At 44.7% G+C, this 20,553-nt stretch overlaps 1 pseudogene; it reads left to right on the forward strand.

Annotated features, from left to right (window-relative positions):
* The first annotated feature begins 19,900 nt into the window (after window positions 1-19,900).
* LOC144498108 (U2 spliceosomal RNA) lies at window positions 19,901-20,012 on the forward strand (annotated as a pseudogene).
* The last annotated feature ends 541 nt before the right edge of the window (window positions 20,013-20,553 follow it).

Raw genomic sequence — 20,553 nt, forward strand, 5'->3', positions numbered from 1 at the left:
ATATGAGGAAGGATATATTGGCATTGGAGGGAGTGCAGAGAAGGTTCACCAGGTTGATACCGGAGATGAGGGGTTTGGATTATGAGGAGAGGCTGAGGAGATTGGGTTTGTACTCGTTGGAGTTTAGAAGGATGAGGGGGGATCTTATGGAGACTTATAAGATAATGCGGGGGCTGGATAGGGTGGAGGCGGAGAGATTCTTTCCACTTAGTAAGGAAGTTAAAACTAGAGGACACAGCCTCAAAATAAAGGGGGGTCGGTTTAAGACAGAGTTGAGGAGGAACTTCTTCTCCCAGAGGGTGGTGAATCTCTGGAATTCTCTGCCCGCTGAGGTGGTGGAGGCTACCTCGCTGAATATGTTTAAAGCGCGGATGGATGGATTCCTGATCGGTAAGGGAATTAAGGGTTATGGGGATCAGGCGGGTAAGTGGTACTGATCCACGTCAGATCAGCCATGATCTTATTGAATGGCGGGGCAGGCTCGAGGGGCTAGATGGCCTACTCCTGCTCCTATTTCTTATGTTCTTATGTTCTTATGAAATGTGCCAGTTGTGAACGGCACTCATAAATGCAATTTGTTTTCTGCCTTGATTATTTCTATTAATATTGGGCGGCACGGTGGCACAGTGGTTAGCATTGCAGCCTCACAGCGCCAGGGACCCAGGTTCAATTCCCGGTCTTGAGTCACTGTCTATGTGGAGTTTGCACGTTCTCCCCGTGTCTACGTGGGTTTTCTCCAGGTGCTCCGGTTTCCTCCCACACTCCAAAGATGTGCGGGTTAGGTGGATTGGCCATGATAAATTGCTCCTTAGTCTCAGGGGGACTAGCTGGGTACGTGCATCGGGTTATGGGGATGGGGCCTGGGTAGGATTGTGGTCGGTGCGGAACTCGATGGGCCGAATGGCCTTCTTCTGCACTGCAGGGATTTGATGATTCAATGATTATCTTGGGATGCCCGACAGTGCAGAGGCAAAGTTTGTTCAGTATCCTTTCCAAAGAACGGCATCTCTGACAAAGCAGCATTCCTGCAGTACTGCTCTGGACTAGATGTTAGCTGTCTGTAATCTCAATCCAATTCTGGCTGGAAGTGCAAGGGTGTGACCATCTGCATGAGGCCATGGTGAGAGACAGTCGTTTCCATTGCACACCTGTGATTACTAACGTGATAGGTTGGAATTTTCCCATCCCACCCGCCACGGGATTCGAAGCGGACGGGACACGGACCATACAAATGTCCATCGACCTTAGGCGGAATTTTTCGGTCTTGGCGTGAGTGCAGCTGGAAAATCCCGCCCCGAGAGGATAATCCAACTTGTCATATCCAGCATTTCAACTTCCCAGATTGGGTGTGCTTTGGACAATCTGTGTCACTCGTTACCGATTGTCACAGTGCTTTACTTTGTATCCTGTGATGTATTTGGTGGGAATCACACAGTTCCACTTTAAACCTGGGGAATAATAATCCTACATTGTTTGCGTTTTGCGGGAGAGGCCAGAGAAAGAGCACAGGAAAGAAAGATGTAGTTTCTCTTCCAGCGCTGTGAGAAATGATATGGCGAATAATGGATACTTAAGAGTGATTACAAGGAAGAAATTTTAATTGTGTTCACATGGCTTCATGAAGCATGTGGCAAATCGCAAAGAGTTTAGAATCACCCGCTTCGATCGCTGAGATTGACTTGCTGTCTCTCACAGTGCAGCTTATGGACAATTTGCACTGTTTCAATTTGCAGTTGGTGTTAACTCAGCGTTTGGTTTATGTGTTCTGTCAGTGCAGATGTCAACTTTCCATGCCCCTTATGCCTTTGGTAAATGATATGGAGGGTGTTATCACTGGAAGTGTATTAGCTAATAGGAGTTGTATATATATGATCTGTTATAGCTATACTGATAACATATCGCTTTCAACTTTACCACAGCAGAAGTTTTGCAAATTTTTAAATTATTTTTTTATTTTCAGTCTTAGGATGTTGTTAAGGCCAATGCTTGTTGACCATCCCCAGTTATTCTTGAGAAGGTGGTGGTGAGCCACTTTCTTGAACCACTGTGTCCTGCGTGATGAAGGTACTCGCTACACGCTGTTATACAAAGGCAGTTCCAAGGTTTCGATCCAGCAACTGTAAAGGAACTGCGATATATTAAGGGTGAGGTATGAACCCGGTGATGGCTTTTCCTTTTGTCTGCTGCCTTTATTCTTCTAGATAATGGATTTGATTTGTTTTAATTTATAATTGTCACATGTATTTTTATACAGTGAAAAGTATTGCTTCTTGCGTGCTATACGGACAAAGCATACTGTTCATAGAGAAGGAAAGGAGAGAGTGCAGAATGTAGTGTTACAGTCATAGCTAGGGTGTAGGGAAAAATAAAGTTTATTTATTAGTCACAAGTAAGGCTTAGATTAACACTGCAATGAAGTTACTGTGAAATTCCCCTAGTCGCCACACTCCGGCATCTGTTCAGGTCAATGCACCTAACCAGCACGTCTTTCAGACTGTAGGAGGAAACTGGAGCACCCACAGGGAGAACATGCAAACTCCACAGATAGTGACCCAAGGTGGGAATTGAACCCGGGTCTCTGGCACTGTGAGGCAGCAGTGCTAACCACTGAGCCACCGTGCCACCCCAACTTAATATAAGGTCGGTCCATTCAAAAGTCTGATGGTAGCAGAGAAGAAGCTGTTCTTGAGTCGGTTGGTATGTGACCTCAGACTTTTGTATCTTTTTCCAGGCGGAAGAAGGTGGAAGAGAGAATGTCCAGGGTGCATGGGGCCCTTAATTATGCTGGCTGCTTTGCCGAGGCAGCGGGAAGTGTAGACAGAGTCAACGGATGGGAGGCTGGTTTGAGTGATGGACTGGGCTTCGTTCACCACCCTTTGTGGAAGTGGGGTTGAGAGGTGCGACTTAAAAAAGCCTCGGTGAGTTGCTGCATCTTGTAAATGGTACCCAGAAGCAAACAAATCCAGGAGGTGATTGGCCAGCTTCGTTGTTCGGATTTTCCTGCTCAAGGATGATTGCCAGGGATGAAAATGAACCAATCATGGACTGTTGCTATCAGACAAAGGAGTCAATGATGGAATGTTGCCATCAGAGAAAGGAGCCAATCAGGAAGTGTATTATAGATGGCAGGGTGGGAAGCGGAGATCTAATTAAGGACAGCGTTCATTAAACTCGAGACTGTCTCTGCAGCCAGACAAGGAAGGGAGATAGTCTGGTCAGCTATCTGAACAAAGAGAGGACAAGGACGGATTGACCAGCTGATCCTGCCTGCTTCTCGGGGAAACCAATCAAGTAAAGCACGGGGTGAGTCATCACTTGAGTATTATTGAACCGTCTGTAACAGAAGTCACCTCATCTTCTGATTGGGCACCTTTTGGACTTAACATTGAGTCCAACAACTCCAGACCATGAATTCTGTCCTCCATTTTGATAATTTAAAAAAACAAATTCCAACCCGCTCCCCCACAGGGACAGTTTTGCTTTCACAGAGTGCTGACCCTTACTCTGCTATTAACACATGGAGCTTTAGGCCCCTTATTAGCACATTCTTTCATCTTTACACTGTCTTGAGTCTTGTCTTGTGTCCATGACATCTTTGTCAAATCTCTCCTGAGATCTCATCGATCACTGACTTTCTATTTTACTCCACCTGGTCCACTATATCTCTTCAACAGTATAAAACCCATCACGTTTCTCCCTCTCTTTCTCTCCAAGGATGAGTCACACGAACTTGAAACGTTAACTCTGGCCCTGATTTTACCGGAATGGCTGCCCGAGGCACACCCGAGGCCAGTGAGGAATATCAGCCTCACCCACCTCGGTAAAATCAGGGTCAGAGTTTCTTTCACCACAGATGCTGCTGGACCTGCTGGGTTTTTCCAGCATTTTCTACTTTTATTTCAGGTTTCCAGCATCAGCAGTATTTTGCTGAATGTGTCTTTTTTTTGTTGCTGTTTTTTCACGGGGAAACCTTTATGTATCTGGGGGTGGGGAGGGGAAGTAACTTGGTTTCTTGCTGATGCCTTGCCTTATTTTAAAGCTCGTTCACAAATCAAAACCTAGCTCCCAATCAGTGTCTAACCATAGAATCATAGAATCATAGAATTCTTCATAGTGTTGAAGAAACCATTCAGCCCATCGAGTGTGCACCGACTCACTGATAGAGTATCTTACATTGTCCCATTCTTCTGCCGTATCCCCATTACCCCATGTTTTTACCCCACTAATCCAGCTAGCCTGCACATCCTGGGACACTAAGAGACAATTTAACATGGTCAATCCACCTAACCTGCACATAATAAATGTGAGGTTTCTACTTCAGTAGCAATAAGAGGAAGATAGATTATTATTTGAATGGGTGTAAATTGAGAGAGGTGGATACTCAGCGAGACCTTGGTGTCCTCATGCATCAATCACTGAAGGTAAATGAAGAAGGGAAAGGGTTAATGTATTTTGTACCTAAAAGGTTGAACTTTGTACCTAGAATGTATCACAAACATAACCTTTCATTGTGGCTAATCTCCCCAGGTTTATACTGCTTCTGACATCAATACAAGTTATTCATTCTTTAACTTTTATTCTTATAACGATAGACAGTCAAATGTAAATGTTGTCTGCAGAGTCTTACCTTTTCTGCAGGCTTGTGTGTGATTGAATCAAAGAAAGCAGCGACAAGACGTGGCATGCGATAACAGCCATTTGAAGGAGGACTCCCACTGCGGCAGCTGTATTCGCACCGGTCACCTCAAAGGAAAAGCCGCTGGAAGAGCAGGAAACCGAGGACTGCTTCGTGACCTGAGAATGCCAGATACACTCTGGTTTATGGTCAGAGACTGCCAGATGCACCGTGCTTTGTGACCAGAGGCTGTTAAATGTACTTTTGATTCGTGACTGGTCTGGAGTTTGATTCGTGACTGGTATTAGAAGCCATGCTATATAAATATCCATACTTATTGTGTTCAGAGAGAACTCTGGCTATCCGCTTTCAGGGGTCAGGTTCTCCCACAAGCTTGTGAGAATAAAGCCTTACTGTATTTTGACTCAGACTAGTCTCAGAGGTACTTTTTTACCTACAACAGTAAGCGTGCAAGTACAGCAGGCAGTAAAGGAGGCAAATGGTATGTTGGACTTCATAGCGAGAGGATTTGAGTATAGGAATAGGGATGTTTGCTGCAATTGTATAGAGCTTTGTTGAAGCCACCCTGGAGTATTGTGTGCGGTTTTGGTGTTCTTATCTGAGGAAGGATGTCCTTACTATAGTGGTAGTACAGCGAAGGTTTACCAGGCTGATCCCTGGGATAGCAAGTCTGTCATTTGAGAATAGACTAAATTGGTTAGGATTATATTCATTGAAGTTTAGAAGGGTGAGAGGGGATCTCATAGAAACTAATAAAATTCTAACAGGGTTAGACAGGGTAGATTCAGAAAGAATGTTCCCAATGATGGGGGAGTCCAAGTAGGGGTCATAGTTTGAGGATAAGGGGTAAACCTTTTAGGACTGAGGTGAGGTGAGATTTCTTCACCCAGAGAGTGGTGAATGTGTGGAATTCACTACCACAGAAAGTAGTTGAGGCTAAAAGGTTATGTGATTTCAAGAAGAAATTAGATATAGCTCTTGGGGCGAAAGGGATCAAGGGATATGGGGGGGAAGGGGGATCAGGATATTGAATTCGATGATCAAAATGAATAGTGGAGCAGGCTCGAAGGGTCGAATGGCCTACTCCTGCTCCTAGTTCCTAAATATGATTCTGTCTAATGATCTTCGCAGGAACTATACACATCCAGAGATTGTCTGAACCCAGAACCGTCTGTACAGGGCTGCCTCCAACAGAGGTTCTATTGGCACTGACTGTCACACAGAGGCTCACACAGCTAAGTAACTGAAGGCAGTCGGCAATCTTGGGTGCATTGCCCGACCAAAAGCAGCTGCATCCGAGAAGGAAATTGCCGGAAAAACATGGATGAAAACAAATTAAAAATTACCATATAATTCCTGTGCAGAGGCAAGTGAAATGTTTTACGTAAACTCGCAGGCACATGTGCGTCGTTCAACAGGTCTCAGCAGTTGCTGGAACTTACTCAAAAATGAAATTAAGAGATGTTTGCCAAATTAAAAAAAATGAATGTGGCAGTATGGTAATAAGTTGCTAAATGAGGCAGTAAATAACATGAAACAAGAATAGCAGTCACATTAATTGAAGCCCTACAGATGGTGAGTGTAATAATACTTAATGAACCTGAGACAAAAGCGAAGTTGTCCAGCTATTCACCAGATGCACATTTCAGTAAATGTAGCTTGTCAGTGAATGACGCATTATCCATTTTAAACAAAGGGAGACTTGCACTTTCTCTGGTGTCTGTCGTTACCTCAGCATTGCTTTGCAGACAATGAACTACATCTGAAGTGCAGTCACCGTTGTGATGTAGGAAAGGCAGCAACAAATTTGTGCACAGCAATCTCCCTCAAGCAGCGATTAAGCACGAGGCGGGACATAGAAACATACAAACTAGAAGCAGGAGGAGGCCATTCAGCCCTTCGAGCCTGCTCCGCCATTCATTTTGATCATCAAATTCAATATCCTGATTCCCCCCCCCCCTTCCCCCCATATCCCTTGATCCCTTTAAGCCCAAGAACTATATCCAATTTCATCTTGAAATTACACAACGTTTTGGCCTCAACTACATTCTGTGGTAGTCAATTCCACACATTCACCACCCTCTGGGTGAAGAAATTTCTCCTCACCTCAGTTCTAAAAGGTTTACCCCTTATCATCAAACTATGACCCCTAGTCCTGGACTCCCCCACCATCGGGAACATTCTTTCTGAATCTACCCTGTCTAACCCTGCTGGAATTTTATAAGTTTCTATGAGATCCCCTCTTACTCTTCTAAACTCCATCAAATATAATCCTAACCATTTGGACCATTTGTGTTCCCAGCACAGTAGAATGGGGCTGACTGGGTTACTCCACGGAGAGCTGATGTGGACTCGATGGGCCAAATGGCCTCCTTCTGCACTGTAGGGATACTATGATTTTATGATCCTGGCTCTTTTTTCTGGGACTGAGTGTAACTGTTATGAATCATCGAATCATAGAATCCCTACAGTGTAGAAGGAGACTATTCGGCCCATCGAGCCTGCACCGACCACAATCCCACCCAGGCCCTATCCCCATAACCCAATGCATTTACCCTAGCTTGCCCCCTGACACTAAGGGGCAATTTAGCATGGACAATCCACCTAACCCGCACATCTTTGGACTGTGGGAGGAAACTAGAGCACCCGGAGGAAACCCACGCAGACACGGGGAGAATGTGCAAACTCCACACAGACAATGACCCAAGCAAGGAATTGAACCTGGGTCCCTGGCGCTGTGAGGCAGCAGTGCTAACCACTGTGCCACCGTGCCACCCCTAGAATGAGGATGAGAGGAGAGTGTGATTTTCTTATTGGTAAGGCACAATCTGAAAAGTCCTGGCCCATGACTTGAGTCCACCCCTGCAGGTCAGGGGAAGATTACACCCATTAACTCTATTATCCTCTCTCCACAGATGCTGCCAGACCTGCTGAGTCCTTCCAGCATTCCATGTTTTTATTATGAAGCATTATCAAGCCTTGGCAATACGCGTTGGAATGTTACTTAATTAAGTCTAACTCACTCCGCATCTAAGATCCACACACTAACAATTCCAAATAAATCATTGGAATGCTACATCAATTTTGGAAATTGCATCCCAGAAAGAATATATTGCCCTTTCATTATCAGCAACACAGCTTTACCAGAATGATACCGAAGATTGGCATGTTGAATATTGGGGATAGGTTGGATATTGATTTGATTTGATTTATTATTGTCACGTGAATTAACATACAGTGAAAAGTATTGTTTCTTCCGTGCTATACAGACAAAGCATACCATTCATAGAGAAGGAAAAGAGAGAGTGCAGAATGCAGTGTTAGAATAAAGTTTTAGAAGCATAGAACGAGTGCAAAAGATAGAATTAGAAGGTATGCAGGGCACTGCTTGCAAGAAGTCACCTCACTGCAGCGCCATCTTGCGGAAATTGAGGATAAGTTGGATATTGGAGATGGGTTGGATATTGGAGATAGGTTGGATATTGGAGATAGGTTGGATATTGGAGATGGGTTGGATATTGGAGATGGGTTGGATATTGGAGATGGGTTGGATATTGGAGATGGGTTGGATATTGGAGATAGGTTGGATATTGGAGATAGGTTGGATATTGGAGATGGGTTGGATATTGGAGATAGGTTGGATATTGGAGATAGGTTGGATATTGGAGATGGGTTGGATATTGGAGATGGGTTGGATATTGGAGATGGGTTGGATATTGGAGATGGGTTGGATATTGGAGATGGGTTGGATATTGGGGATAGGTTGAATATTCGAGATGGGTTGGATATTGGGGATAGGTTGGATATTGGGGATAGGTTGGATATTGGGGATAGGTTGGATATTGGAGATGGGTTGGATATTGGAGATGGGTTGGATATTGGAGATGGGTTGGATATTGGAGATGGGTTGGAAATTGGAGATGGGTTGGATATTGGAGATGGGTTGGATATTGGAGATGGGTTGGATATTGGAGATGGGTTGGATATTGGAGATGGGTTGGATATTGGGGATAGGTTGAATATTCGAGATGGGTTGGATATTGGGGATAGGTTGGATATTGGGGATAGGTTGGATATTGGGGATAGGTTGGATATTGGGGATAGGTTGGATATTGGGGATAGGTTGGATATTGGAGATGGGTTGGATATTGGAGATGGGTTGGATATTGGGGATAGGTTGGATATTGAGGATAGGTTGGATATTGGAGATGGGTTGGATATTGGAGATGGGTTGGATATTGGAGATGGTTTGGATAGTGAGGAGAGGTTGGATAAACATGCTGTGTATTCTGCTCAGGCTGGAAGATTGAGGGGTGATCTGATTCATGAGCTTAAAATGTCAGAAGGTTTCTATCAATGTCTTCCCTTGTCTTTCATCCGCCCTGGGTCCACGGGCTGACTTCACTACAAAGAATCTTTCTCCGCTGGTTTCTATTCCCCGCTGCCCTCACTGCCCATTCTCTGCAGAGGCCCATCCACCTTCTGACATTATCCATCCATGCCATCTTGGGGCTGCCTCTGCCCACTTCCCATGTGTTTCACCTCATAGAATCACAGAATCAGACAGTGCAGAAGAGGCCCTTCAGGCCATCGAGTCCGCACTGACACATTGGAAACACCTGACCCTCCCCCCTAATCCCATTTACCAGCACCTGGCCCATAGTTCTGAATGTTATGACATGCCAAGTGCTCATCCAGATACTTTTTAAAGGATGTGAGGCATCCCGCCTCCACCACCCTCCCAGGCAGTGCATTCCACCCTCCGAATAAAAAAAGTTTTTATTCACATCGACCCTAAACCTCCTGTCCCTCACCTTAAACACATGTTCCCTCGTGACTGACCCTTCATCTGAGGGAAACAGCCTCGCATTACCTCTTTTTTCTGAACATTCCCCCCCTCCCCCCGTTTGCACGACACATGCCCTAAAACAGTGTGGAAGGAGGCCATTAAGCCCATCGAGTCTGCACTCACCTACAATCCCACTCAGACCCTATCCCCTTCACCCTATATATTTACCCTGCTAATCCCCCGACACTAAAGGGCAATTTAACATGGCCAATCCACCTAACCTGCACATTTTTGGATTGTGGGAGGAAACCGGCGGAGACACGAGGAGAATGAACAAACTCCACAGAGACAGTGACCCAAGGCCGGGAATCGAACCCAGGTCCTGGGGGCTGTGAGGCAGCAGTGCTAACCACTGTGCTACCGCGCTGCCAATTTTTTTTTATTCATTCGTGGGACATGGGCGTCGCCGGCTGGGCCAGCATTTATTGCCCATCCCTGGTTGCCCTTGGAGGGCAGTTGAGAGTCAACCACATTGCTGTGGCTCTGGAGTGACATGTAGGCCAGACCGGGTAAGGATGGCAGATTTCATTCCCTAAAGGACATTAGTGAACCAATGGGTTTTTCCGACAATCGACAATGGTTTCATGGTCACCAGTAGATTGTTAATTCCAGATTTTTTTTTACGGTATTCAAATTCCACCATCTGCCGTGGCGGGATTTGAACCCAAGTCCCCAGAACATTAGCTGAGTTTCTGGATTAATAGTGTAGCGATAATACCACGAGGTCATCGCCTCCCCATAAATGTTTGATCTTCTCTGATATCACTGGGTCAAGCAGGTTCCTCAGAACACCAGGTAGATAGAGAATAAGGCTGGAATTTTCCAGCCCTGCAGGCTGGCGGGATTCTCCAGTCCCGCCGGCAGCACACCCCCGCCTTGCAGGTTTCCCGCCACGTGGGGTGACATCAATGGGAATTCCCATTGACAGCAGTGGAACCAGAGAATCCCGCCACTAGCAAACAACGCACCACCTCCCGCTGGCGGGAAACACACGGCTGGGAGGCCAGAGAATCCTGCCCATGGAAACTATTTCCTCCGGGAAGAAAATCAAGGACTTGGAGGCAGGATCCAATATTTTGTGAAAAGCAAAATGTGATGAACCATAGATGGTTAGCACTATGGGTACTTGTACATATGTTACTGTTGTTACTGTTGGGGTTAGGGTTGGGGTGTTCTACCTGTTGGTATTGTTCTGTGGTACACTCCGGTTGGCTCCGCCTACCTGTAGGAGTATAAAGGTCACTGCACTGCCTGGTGACCCTTTAGTTTGGGATTGTATTGTTATATAGTATGCTCCATTCTTGTTACTAATAAAAGCCTTTATTTCCCGGGTACGATCCAGCCTCCTGAGTGATTTAATCGCGCATCACAAAATACTGCGGATGCTGGAATCTGAAACAAAAACAGAAAAATACTGGAAAATCTCAGCAGGTCTGACAGCATCTGTGGGGAGAAAGCCAACGTTTCGAGTCCAGATGACCCTTCTGCCAGAGCTTTGACAAAGGGTCATCTAGACTCGAAATGTTGGCTCTATCCTCTCTCCACAGATGCTGTCAGACCTGCTGAGATTTTCCAGCATTTTTCTGTTTTTGGTCCAATATTTTGTGTTTATTGATGAAAGCAATCTTAAAATCATAGAAAGAAAGCATTATTTCTGACTTTGAAAGAGGATGTAACTCGCCCCTTTCCCCTCCCTCTCTCCCGATATCCCTGTCGTACTTCCCCTTTCAAGGATTCAGCCAGTTTCCTTTTCAAAATTTGTATTGAATCTGCTTCCTCCACCCTTTCAGGCACTGCATTCCAGATTCTCTGCGTAAAAGGTTCATCTTAGGTTTAAGGTGCGAGGGGCAAGGTTTAAAGGAGATGTAAGAGGCAAGTCTTTTTACACAGAGGGTGGTGGGTGCCTGGAACTCACTGCCGGGAGAGATAGTGGAAGCAGATACGATCATGAGTTTGAAGGGGCGTCTGGACAAATACATGAATAGGATGGGAATAGAGGGATATGGTCCCTGGAAGGGTAGGGGGTTTTAGTTCAGTCGGGCAGCATGGTCGGTGCAGGCTTGGAGGACTGAAGGGCCTGTTCCTGTGCTGTAATTTTCTTTGTTCTATCTTGTCTTGCCTCTGGTCATTTGCCAATTATCTTAAATCTGGGATCCTTTGGTTGCTGACCCTGCTACCACTGGGAACACTTCCCCCTTGTTTACTGCATCAAAACCTGGCATGATTTTGGACACCACTATCAAATCTCCCCTTGAACTCGCTGCTGTAAGAAGAAACAACCCTGGCTTCTCTCGTCTCTCCGTGTAACCGTCGCCTCATGTCCCTAGTTCAATTCCAGTAAACCTCCTCTAAACCCTCTCCGAGACCTTGGCATTCCTCCTAAGGTACAGTTCCGAGGATTGGATTCAATGCTCCATCTGTTGCCCAACTGGTGATGTGTAAAGGTTTAGCAGAACTTCTATATTCTAAGTGCCTGTTTATATAGCCGAGGACTGCACCTGTTTTTTAATCAAAGCTTCCTCCACTTATTCTGCCCCCCCTTCACAAATTTGTAGGCGCAGCCTGAGCTTCTTTGTTCCTGCATCACCAATAAAATCAGAAAATACTTTTTCACATGAAGGCCAGTGGAAATCTTTAATTCCCTTCCCCAAAAGGGTTGTGTATTTTGGAAGACTGGAGCTTATAAGCTTAAGTTATGGAACACTTAAGTTATGAAGAGAGGTTGGATAGGCTTGTGTTGTTTTCATTGGAGCAGAGAAGTCTGGGGCGGTGACCTGATCGAGGTGTACAAGATTATGAAGGGCACGGACAGGGTGGACAGGGAGCAGCTGCTCCTTTTAGTTGAAGGTCAAGTTACAAGGGCACACAGGTTAAAGGTGAGGGGTAGGAGGTTTAGTGGGGGGTGTGAAGAACTCTTTAATATAGAATCATAGAATGTGTGTCTTTGTCCATATATGCTGTGTTTGTGAACCTACCTCTCCACCCACCTGATGAAGGAGCAGCGCTCCAAAAGCTCGTGATACCAAGTAAACCTGTTGGACTTTAACCTGGTGTTGTGAGACTTCTTACTGTGCCCACCTCAGTCCAATGCCGGCATCTCCACATCATAGAATCTATGGCACGGAGACACGCCCTTTGGCCCAAACTGGTCCATGCCGACCAAAATGCCCATCTAAGCTAACCCCATTTGCCTGCATTTGGCCCATATCCCTCTAAACTTTCCCTATCCATGTATCTGTCCAAATGCCTTTTAAATGTTGACAATGTCCCTGCCTCAACCACTTCCTCCGGCAGCTCATTCCACACACGTACCACTCTGCGTAAAAACGTTGCTCCTCAGGTTCCCATTAATTCTTTCCCCTCTTAACTTCAACCTATACCCTCTAGTTCTCGATTCCCCAACCCTGGGAAAAAGACTGAGTGCATTCACACTATCCATGCCTCTCACAATCTGCTACACCTCTGCTTTGACAAAGGGTCAACTGGACTCGAAACGTCAGCTCTTTTCTCTCCTTACAGATGCTGCCAGAACCGCTGAGATTTTCCAGCGTTTTCTTTTTTGGTTTCACCTCTATAAGATCACCCCTTAATCTCCTACACTCCAAAGAAAAATGTCCTAGCCTGTCCAATCTCTCCCTATAGCCCAGTCGCTTGAGTCCTGAAAACATCCTTGTAAATATAGGTGTGCACTGTTCCACAGGCAGTTCTAAGACTATTTAACCAGGTTCTACACTGGGAAGAGCTAATTCCCCAAGGTCATCTGACTCACAATCTTAAACAAGCAGTACGCACACCAAATCCCAACATATACTATGGGGCGAATTTTCCCGTTCCGCCCGCCACGGGAATCAGAGCGGGCGAGGGGGCCGGACCATGGAAATCTCCATTGACTTTGGGTGGGATTTTCTGGTTTCGGGGCGAGCGCGGCCAAAACATCTGGTCCTATATGTTAGGGGAGGCAGTGGCATAGTGTTATTGCAGTTGGACTAGTAATCCAGAGACCTCGAGCAATGCTCTGGGGACTCGGGTTCGAATCCCACCATAGTAGATGGTGAAATTTGAATTCAATAAAAAAAATCTGGAATGAAAAATCTACTGATGACCAAGAAACCATTGTCGATTTGGAATACTGTGCACAGCTCTGGTCACCCTATTATAGAAAGAATATTATTAAACTAGAAAGAGTGCAGAAAAGATTTACTAGGATGCTACCGGGACTTGATGGTTTGAGTAATAAGGAGAGGCTGGATAGACTGAGACTTTTTCCCCTGGAGCATAGGAGGCTATAAAATAATGAGGGGCATAGATCAACTAGATAGTCAATATCTTTCCCCAAAGGTAGGGGAGTCTAAAACTAGAGGGCATAGGTTTAAGGCGAGAGGGCAGAGATACAAATGGGCAATTTCTTCACTCAGTGGGAGGTGAGTGTCTGGAATGAGCAGCCAGAGGCAGTAGTAGAAACGGGTACAATTTTATCTTTTAAAAAGTTCCATGGGTAAGATGGGTAGAGAGCGATATGGGCCAAATGTGGACAATTGGGACTCGCTTAGTGGTAAAAACTGGGCGGCATGGACAAGTTGGGCCGAAGGGCCTGTTTCCATGCTGTAAACCTCTATGACTCTATGTTTGTTGCAAAAAAAACACAATCTGGATCTCTAATGTCCTTTAGGGAAGGAAATCTGCCATCCTTACCTGGTCTGGCCTACATGTGACTCCAGAGTCAAAGCAATGTGGTTGACTCTTAAATGCCCTCAGAGATGGGTGATAAATATTGGCCCAGCCAGTGATGCCCGCATCCCATGAATGAATATATTAAAAAATAATGCATACATCACAGTTGTTAGTTGAGAAGATGCTGTGGAAGGAGTTTGGATGATCTGCTGAATGGCCTACTCCTGTTTCTATAATAATCTGATGCAGGAACCTTGGTCAGTTTCTCCTCCTTCCGAGCTCAGGGGTGCTAAAGCCAACTGCAACACCCCTGCGTCAAGGGTAATTAATTCAATGATGGCTGGCAATTGAATCCTATATGTGTGGTGTGCTACCTTAACTGGTCAAACCACTGAAAAACTGGTACATATTTAGTTAAAGAGAAGTAATGGGGTTGTTTACTCTTTGTAGCTCATGTCATGATCGCATCAATGCATTTCTTTTGTAGTTAATAGAATTTTGATGAAAATAGAAGTTCAGGAGATTTTTGCTGACAAACTTACTATTTTTCCTGTCAACATCAAATGTCAGGCTACATGTTGTGGCTGCAATGTATTTACAGTTTAATGAGAACACTGTAAGGTCCATGAGAGCAGCAGCAGCAAATCAAAAGTGGAAGAACTGGGCCATTTTCTTCACTCGCTGTTCCTTTTGTAGATATCGAACAGAATTCATCCTTCTTTTCTAATTGCCACATCATTTGCAGGTAAACACTACATAAACATCATCACTACCATCACAATATTATTAAACTAGAAAGAGTGCAGAAAAGATTTACCAGGGTGCTACCGGGACTTGATGGTTTGCGTTATAAGGAGAGGCTGGATAGACTGGGACTTTTTCCTCTGGAGCGTAGGAGGCTGAGGGGTGGTCTTATAGAGGTCTATAAAATAATGAGGAGCACAGATCAGCTAGATAGTCAATATCTTTTCCCAAAGGTAGGGGAGTCTAAAACTCAAGGGCATATGTTTAAGGTGAGATGGGAGAGAGACAAAAGGGTCCAGAGGGGCAATTTTTTCACACAGAAGGTGGTAAGTGTCTGGAACAATCTGTCAGAAGTCATCGTAGAGGCGGGTACAGTTTTGTCTCTTAAAAAGCATTTAGACAGTTACATGGGTATAGAGGGAAATGGGCCAAACGCAGGCAATTGGGACTAGCTTAGGGGTTAAAAAAAGGGACAGCATGGACAAGTTGGGCCGAAGAGCCTGTTTCCATGCTGTAAACTTCTATGACTCTATAATGCAGGGTAGATATGAATGGGATGTTTTCACTCGGCAGGTGAATCTAGTACCAGGGAATGCATTAAATAAGTTTGACAGGGAGTCCAGATAGCTATTATCATAGAATCATAGAAACCCTACAGTGCAGAAGGAGGCCATTCGGCCCATCGAGTCTGCACTGACCACAATCCCACCCAGCCCTACCCCCACATATTTACCCGCTAATCCCTCTAACCTACGCATTTTAGGATTCTAAGGGGCAATTTTTAACCTGGCCAATCAACCTAACCCGCACATCTTTGGGCTGTGGGAGGAAACCCACGCAGACACGATATCTATTATAGTGTAGGAACAGCTGCACCCAAGAGGAAATATTGACAGCTCATGCTCTCTGATCTCTGTCGTCAATTTCACAATATTTGTTGGCAAGTCTGGGGTTTGTGGTGTGTGTGATTTTAGAAAACGCAAGGGGCCTGGATGATGCTTGCACTCCAGACATTGTTTTTCAAGCATAGTAGAACGTTATTAAATAATTAATAAAAGCAAATTAATGCGGAAGCTGGAATCTGAAACCAAAAGAGAAAATGCTGGAAAATCTCAGCAGGTCTGGCAGCATCTGTAAGGAGAGAAAAGAGCTGATGTTTCGAATCCAGATGATCACTTACCCTTTCCCCTAGTTTCTGTGGCTATGACTCATCTTTCATTCCCTCACCCTGCAGTATGAATATCTCCCACTTTCTCTGCCTTTTAGCTTTGACAAAGGATCACCTGGACTCGAAACATCAGCTCTTTTCTCTCCTTACAGATGCTGCCAGACCTGCTGAGATTTTCCAGCATTTTCTCTTTTCGTATTAAACAATTATACATTATCAGGTTCATTGGTCCTAGAAGGTGTACAGTATGTTAATGGGCACGGGAGTGCAGTAGATTGGTGTAGGGAGAATGAGGGGCCACAGGGAGTGGATAGAGGGGCTTAGGGGTCATGAGGGAAAATAAGATTGAGTGTGGGGCAATGAGGTGGAATGGATGTCGTATGGGGAATGTTCGGAGGGTGCAGGGCAGTGCGAGGGTCAAGGGATGGATGTCCTACATGTTGTTTTTCTTCACTGGGGCAAGGTCCCACAGCACCTGGGCAGCCTTTTAAACAGTCCATCCCTCCACCCAGCAGCTCCTGCAGCTGTCTCCAAACTTCTTCCCAATTCAGTTGGCCTGATTCCAGCTTGCACTCAGCCACCAGCAATGCCTGGTGGTCATTTTCTCCCGAGACTGACAGGCCAAGCCAGGAACTTTCCCAACTCCTACTACCACCCGCTGCTTCCAGCCTCAGGTCACTGTCTGTGCAGAGTTTGCATCTTCCTTGGCCATCAAGTCATTGAATCATAAAATCCCTGCAGTGCAGAAGAGGCCATTCAGCCCATCAAATCTGCACTGACTTTCTGACAGGGTATCTTACCCAGGCATTCTCCCCTGCCCCATCCCTGTAACTCCACACATTTTAACATAGATAATCCATCTAACACAAGTTTGGACACTATGGGGCAATTTAGCATGGCCAATCCACCAAACCTGCACATATTTGGACTGTGGGAGGAAACTGGAGTCCTGGGGTGGGACTAGAACCCACAGCATGTGGCTGATAGGCTGGGATGCTAACCCACTGTGTCACAGGATCTCCGGTTAGATCATTGATAACTTCTATTCATGAGCTTTCTGACCTGTAAAAGTGGTGAAGTGTTTATAGTTGCATGTTGACAAGTCAAATACCCATTGCTGTGTGAGTTAGGCAGGTAACTGGAACAGTCAAATGAAAAAGGACATATAAATTGGTTAAAAGTCCATGGTAAACATAGCTGAATTTCCTCTAAATCTAAACCTGGCGAACGCATGCCTGGAAATCCGACATCTCTTGCTTATAGCTTCCGACCTTTCCTCTTTCCATCTTTAACACATAACCACCTATCCAATGTCACTGCTGTCCTTGGGAAATAGAATCCCTACAGTGCAGAAGGAGGCCATTTGGCCCATCAAGTCTGCACCAACAACAATCACCCCCAGGCCCTTTCCCCGTAACCCCACGCATTTACCCTGCTAATCACACTCAATTTAGCATGGCCAATCAACATCTTTGGAGTGTGGGAGGAAACCGGAGCACCCAGAGGAAACCCATGCAGACACGGGGAGAATGTGCAAACTCCACACAGTCACCCGAGGCCAGAATTGAATCCGGGTCCCTGGCACTGTGAGGCAGCAGTGCTAACCTCTGTGCCACCGTGCCACCCCTCAAATGAACCATTCAATATCATTCAATAATACATTTTGAATAATGTAGAGTCAAATAAAATGCAAATAATTTGGGTCCATATACTAATGGGGGGAAGGGGGGTGCAGTTAGCTCATTTGACAGGGAGGCTAGCGTGTGGTTCTGAAACAGCAGGGGTTTGATTCTTGCTCTGGCTGGCATAGACTTGGAACCTGCGGGAGCAGGCGGGTAAGTGGAACTGATTCGCTTCAGATCAGCCATGATCTTGTTGAATGGCGGGGCAGGCTCGAAGGGCCAGATGGCCTACTCCTGCTCCTATTTCTTATCTTATGTTCTCCCTGTCCTGTCCCTCTGAGTGGGAGGCAATGGCAACCCACCATAGACAGAAACTGTGAACAAAGGGGTGCAGGAAGAAGCTCCAATAGACCATGAATGCTAATACTTCAGACAGAGCATGTGACTTGAATACTAATGGAATACTAACTCCCAACACCTGACGGTTTCTTTGACTCTCCCACTGTTATTACACCACTCATATCTCTCCAATCCTCCATGTTGCCTTTCCCAGCTCTCTCTGCTCTAACCCTGAAAGGGGAAATAGGGGAAATAATCACACTGTGAAAAACAAAGGTCTTCTTATAAGAGCCTTCACAGACAGGAGCCAAGGCCGTTAGTCTGGGCAAAGCTCATTAAATCAGACATCTAGGGTAACTAGGGAAAAGGGAGTGATCCACAGATACAGGAATGAGCTGTACCATGATAACTTGTAAAACATTTATATATTTACAATGATGCATTAACACTTCACACTGATTGGATATTACAATGAAGCAAGCGAAAAGTGATTATGATTGGTATATGCTAATTACTTGTAATCGAATTTGAAAACCATAATTACTTATGTATCTTGAAATACATCACTCTGTCTAGCTACAGAGGTGTGAGCTGTAGCTTTCCAGTGTCCTTGCTATAGCTTGATTAAAACAGCTGTTTAAGGGAACTCTGTTACTTGGTCTGGTTACTTGAAGGATAAAGTTGTGATTCAAATGACCCACTAAGGAGTTTTTATCAAACAAAATTTATTTAAGAATATAGTTAACAGGTATAGTAAGAAAAATAGCAATAACTTATTTCAATTACAAACAGAACAACCACTATAATGTGTAACCCTTAACAAATATATCTCATGCATTCTAATCAAAACCAAAACCTTCCATAGACAAAACTCTTTAAACAAGTTCAACACAGCAAAGACTAATACTCACGTGACACTGGAAATTGAGTCCTTTGGTTGAAGTCTGCAGTCCTCTAGATTCACTCAGAACAAGTTGAAGACAAAACAGCTTCTGAGAACCCCAGGGAGATATTCTCTGGTCAAGCTACCAACTGCAGAATCTTTACTGCAGGAAGTTAAGACCTTTCTTTCAGCTAACCAGCAGAATTTCTAAAACAACAGGGAGAGAGAGAAAACAATTCTTTTTAGCTTGTTGTCCCTTCTAAAACTCAACTCTAATTACAGCCAAATAGAAAGTGAAACCTTAAACTCACTGTGTCCAAAAGCACATGACCGTCCTCCTAACAATGCAGGATCATAAAACTAGTCCCAGAGTAAACACAAATAACCCCATTTAAGTCACTTAATTAGCAATAAAAGGAGAGCTCCAGTCACGGTGGCAACAATAATGACATCACTGAAGCTGTGAGAATTGCAGAAATCATGATCTAAAAAAAACTTTTCTTAAAGGTACACTAACATCACACTTCTTAGCAACTATGACCAAACCATCTTCTCATAAACTTCTCGGCCTGTGATTCCATGACTAAACTTCAGAAAACACTTCGTCAACTGAATTTCCTGAGGTTATGAAAAGTTATGTAAAAATAGAAGTTCGCCCTTTCCTGTTAAGAATTGTGGAAGATTAAGATTAAATAATGAAACTGGGACAAAATAAAAAGGGGAAATTGATAAGGGAAGCTGTCGAAAGGGATTTTGATCGACAAATTAGCATATTATTGAGAAAGCAAGTGTTTACCTCTGTGACTAGGGGAACACAATGAGATATAGAGGAGGTAACTTCAAAGTGGAGAGATAAGGGAATTGCCACTTTTATGCGAAAACCCTCATCCACAGGGTGGGTAACATCAAAGGGAAAGAATGCTATATACCGAGCACAATGACTGGGGAAAGGGACACAGTAGCAGCAAACATCGCAACCAACTGCAGAATTGCTTCTCAGCCTTTTGGCTAAGATCAAGTGTAGTATTGATGTTCTGCACTTGATGGAAGTCAATGAGGTTCCACTGAGGCTTCATTTGATGCAAATGAGATCAAGCACTGGAGGGGGTGCAATGCCTGCTCCAATCAGCTTGGATCATATAGATCAAGCCCAAGACAGGAAGAGGCTTGCCTGTCTTGTCGGCTTGGATCTGGAATGTCTTACTTGTTGAGACTTTGAATTGGACTTTGATTGGACTGAATTGGAAATAACAAAAAATACAGTCTCCTGAAAACAAGTTATTGCTAAACGGGCAGCTGATTAAGATCCAAAATTCAAACTTAGAACATTTTGCCTTTGCTGAAACTGAAGACATTTTTCCCAAACGTGGACAAATAACCTGTGTGTGGTAACTATCTGCTGGATTTAGCTGCTCGAGTTATGTAATATTGGATGTTGTTTGGGGGTGTCTCAGAGTTCAGGAAACATAGGCATTGGGAATAAAGGGGTAACGTCATGTAATACTGTATACTCATGTACGTATAGCCATCAATGTAGTTAAGCGTACTGTTGTAGTGTACTATAGTCCTTCTTGTTGCGCGTTTTTCTTTCAAGATAATAAATATTCTTTATTTATTGATCACACAATAACTCTACTATTC

This window comes from Mustelus asterias, chromosome 8, assembly GCF_964213995.1.
Source record: "Mustelus asterias chromosome 8, sMusAst1.hap1.1, whole genome shotgun sequence".
NCBI lineage: Eukaryota > Metazoa > Chordata > Chondrichthyes > Carcharhiniformes > Triakidae > Mustelus > Mustelus asterias.